This window comes from Pinus tabuliformis, chromosome 7, assembly GCF_031772625.1.
Source record: "Pinus tabuliformis cultivar Carrire ecotype Pingquan chromosome 7, CPIR1, whole genome shotgun sequence".
Taxonomy (NCBI): domain Eukaryota; kingdom Viridiplantae; phylum Streptophyta; class Pinopsida; order Pinales; family Pinaceae; genus Pinus; species Pinus tabuliformis.
Genome location: NC_142293.1, coordinates 1,609,435,163 through 1,609,439,685, shown reverse-complemented (window position 1 = coordinate 1,609,439,685; position 4,523 = coordinate 1,609,435,163). Strand labels below are relative to the sequence as shown.

The 4,523-nt window shown below is 34.2% G+C and overlaps 1 pseudogene; it reads right to left on the bottom strand.

The window, feature by feature from the left end:
• Positions 1-1,819: 1,819 nt before the first annotated feature.
• LOC149254329 (7-deoxyloganetin glucosyltransferase pseudogene) lies at positions 1,820-2,641 on the bottom strand (annotated as a pseudogene).
• Positions 2,642-4,523: the final 1,882 nt, after the last annotated feature.

The window sequence follows — 4,523 nt, the reverse complement described above, 5'->3', positions numbered from 1 at the left end:
TTATACCAAATTGGTAGTTGTAAATAAGCATACCATTTGATTTATAATGTTTTTTCACAAATTTATAAAATTATAAAAGTAAATTTTTGAATTTTAAATACATATATATAGAAATAATAAAATAGAGTGTTATAATAAATTAAGTAAATATTGTGCACTGATACATTCAACATCTTATTATGAGTGTGATATGTAATTTTTTATATTCAACATTGAGTTGGCACATCTCTTTTCAAAATGTGTGTGTGAGAATAAAAAAAAAGTAATATGTATTATAATAAAAAATAAAAATAAATAAATATGTATGGTGTGCAAGAGATGTGATAAAAATATTTAACTACCATTCTCAATCTTAAATAAAATATTTGGAAATAAAATAACTAAAAAAAAAACTTATTTTTCACCTTTTGTGCACAAAATGTGTCTCTTATTCTCCTTATAGAAGCAGCTATTTCCCCTATTGAGAGCCTAGCTATGATTAGGTTTCTGTTGTACAAGCACAAACTCAATAACATAGACGATCATAGACTTCATAAGCTAGCTTTAAATTCTAGCCAAAACCACCTAAGGCTCAATCGGGGGTGGGATAAAGACACAACGACCTGGTTAAACTATTGGGAGATCAACAAGAATGATGCATTGCAAAACAAAAATAACATTAAAGATATTGTTACTTCTAAGTTCAAAGAAAAAATGTGGTGTGAGAAAGATTTAGCTACTAAAAGAAAATTAAGTTATTATAAGAAGGTAATCAACCCCACCCTAGAAGATCAAAAGTATCTCTCTATTTTAACTAGCTCAAAAAAGAAAATTAATATAGCAAAGATTAGAATGAATTCTCATGAGCTTCATAGTGAAACAAGTCGTTGGGCAGTTCCTAAAATGCCATGGATGGAAATGATCTTCCATACATGTGAGAATAGGAACATCGAGGATGAAAACCACTTCCTCTTAGAGTGCCTCGTGTACAACCACATTAGATCTCAGTTTCACAATCTTTGTTACAATACTAACCTTCCTAGCCTTTTATAATGTCAAAATTATAGTGAGCTGGGGAGGCTTCTCTCCAAGCTTTTTGAGCATAGGAATAAAATCTTAAATCAAAATAAATAATTTGTTTCTTTAGGTCGATAGACCAATGTTTGGTCTCAACGAACGTTAACCATCATCATCATCATCATCAAAAAAATACTCCAAAACATTTAAAAATTCTATTTGAATATCTATGAGAAATAACATATTTTAAAGTCAATTTTATATATATATATATATATATATATATTTATATATATATTAAAGGTTGTAAGGAAGAGCAAATATTTTTGAGCTAATTTTATTATACATATACATTAAAACATAATAAAAAAGTATTATCGTTTTATAAATGATCTTCCTATCCAGCTATCACATAATTGGTTGCCATGTATGTTAACCACCATCTGTATTATTATCTATTGCAGATTTAACCTCGTTATTAAAAACAAAAAACAACGAAAAGTTTAAAAGGTGTATGAGCAACCGTAGCAGCCGTTTAGTCACAATGCCACACAGTTTGCCATAAGTCCATAAGTATTCATTTGAGGGCGACTTAAACTCCTACATGGAACCGAAGTATCCTTATTTTAGCTCGTCTATCTTTGAGCTTGAAACGAGGCTGGAAGATCACGATGCTGCATCAGTCATGAAGTAAAAATCTACGCCAGATGGTGCTGAAACAGTACAAATTGTAGCTGCAGATGAGTTCTTTAAAGGTCTGCTCCTACCATCTGATTGCCATGTGATGCATTCTTTTGAGGAATAATTTGGTGGAATAACTTGTCTAAGTTGCTGTTAGAAGATCCTTCTTCACACTTTCCTTCAATTTTCCAATTCTTCTCCTCATTTTGACTCCTTCCTCTCCTTCTACAAAATTCCTCACCAGCGCTGCCACCTCTTCCCTTTTCACGGTCTGTTTCAAGTGCAGGCCTACGCTCCATTCTTCACAAACAAATTTCGCATTTGTATGTTGCTCGGCACAGAAGGGCCAGCATATCATTGTTATTCCCGCGCTTATGCTTTCCAACGTGGAGTTCCACCCGCTGTGAGTCAGAAACCCTCCCACAGAAGGGTGGGACAGTACCTTTATCTGAGGTACCCACCCAACCAACAAACCTCTATCCTTCGTTTCTTCAATGAACTACTTGGGCAATATGGCAGATTCAATATGAACTATATCTTGCCGGACAACCCACAGAAAGTGTTGGTTGCTGGAAGCCAATCTCCATGCAAATTCTAGGAGTTGTTGATTAGACAAAACTGTAATGCTTCCCAAAGAAACGTACATGACAGAGCATGGATTCCGAGAAACCAACCATGTGAGACAGCTATTTTCTTCCTTCCACATACTCAATTCATCCGAGGATCCATCGTTATCTTGACGATGGAATGACTGAGAGAGCAGTAGAAGACGGATGGGATATACACGGAAGTTAAGTCTGAGTGCCTCTAAGACCAGGTCTTCCAGTTCTTCGAATGTGTTAACTATCAATGCAGCTGCTGATAATGTACCTTGGCCTTGAATTATACCATGTTGAACAACCGGATCTGAAACGTCTGTGATTAGGAGGAAGTTGGGGAGGTCCCTCAGCCGCAGCGGGGGCATTCCCGGAATGCAAGTGATTCTCACTTCATCAAGATATTCCTCGGTAAGGCAGCTTTCATCTGTCAGACATGAAAATTATTCTATAATAATAGAAGATAAAATCCATAGAATGTTTAAAAATACGTTTGTGTACAGAATTGTTTCTGGAAGGATTTTAGCTACTTGAGAGAATTACATTTTGAATGAAGTAAACGTGTAGTTTGTATATGTTCAGTTTCCAAATAACTTGTACGTGAAGTAAATATAATATTCGAAAAGTCAATTTCTATATAAATTGAATGTAAATCACATATGATATTCGTTGGGAATGACTGTTATATTTTTTTATCATTTCAATCCTTATCCAGGTGATATAACGAATTTTATTATAATAATTTGACGCTGGAATCTAACGATTAAATCTAAATAATCCACATATATGGAAGGGAAAAAAATTCGAATATATATATATATTATAAATTTTTATTTTATATTATATATAGTTATTTTTATTTAAATTATAGATTTTGTATATATAATAATTAATCGCTGATTTAATATATGTTATTTAAATTTATCATATATTTAATAAGTCATGGTAGTCAATACTAATTTATCAAGAAGTGTAATTACATTAGTCAATGTGGTTGGTATAAATTGTTTGGTCTTATCTTAATACACCAATTATCAATTAGTATATATAGCTATCAATAATTCGAATTTGTTAATGGAGTGTCAGGGTTTAAGTTTTTCTCTGTAAAATGAAATAATTTAGGTTGCAAGCATTGAAGGGCCTTAGGCCATCCCCTATTTTAGTGCACTCCCCATATTTCCATTCCCCCAATTCATACAAAATGCATGAATACAAGGTGGATTTTTCTGAGGACCCCAATAGGGGGCAAATCATTTGGATGTCTCCACCCCAACCTTGTACCACTCAATGGACCTTGGCACGTAGTTGAATAACACTACTTTTTCAAGAAGGAAATCATGAGTGGGCTCTCCAAGTGAAGGATGAAGGGAGGAGTACGAGGTATTTTCATGAATTTCCACCCCACCTCCCACAATAATGACCAAATCAACTCCAAATGGATCACTCACTCCGACAAGTGACAAAATTACCTCTCCCCCTTTCATAGACTTAACTTATCATCCAATGACTCCTTCTTTTGCTCACTCCCCACTATATTATACTAACTTAGTATTTTGATAGCTACATAGTAGATCTCCTTCATCAGACCTTATCTTTAGTCGTTAGTTTTATAGCTCAACTTCTAGTTTCTTGTGCAACCTTCTCACAATAGACATTGAAAGCAGAGATGGTAAAAGCCCTAGTTTCTTGATTCTCTCACCTCCACTTGTTGATGATCCACCAAGACAAAAGAGGAAGTGCATCAAAAGAAAGAAAGAGGAGCCTTCCCTAGTTCTAGGCAAGGATGTCCAATTGATTGAGATTCTCAGTGTGGAAAATTAATTGGCATTTTGCTAGCAAAAGAGTGTCCATGGTTGTTCTATAGGTGGATAGAGCAAAACATTATTTTGCCTTTTGGATATTCCCCAAAATGCTTGATATTAGTTAAGGGTTGGATGGGGTATCTGACAAAGACAAAAGAGGATGCATAAAGGTGCTTGAATGAAAAATGGTTTGGGAGATATTGGGTACTCCATCTGAAACCCTGGACAATCGATTTTGATGTGAAATCCAAAAAGAAAAATGATGCCCATCTAGGTTCATCTTCTAGTGCTTTCCCTAATATTTTGGTTTGAGGAAATCTTCAAGGAAATTTTGAATACACTAGGGTTTTTTTACATAGTGGTAACTCACAAATCATCATGTAGAGGAGGAAATGGAATCCTATTTATTTCTCAGAGCATGGATCACTTATAAATCAATGTTAGAAAA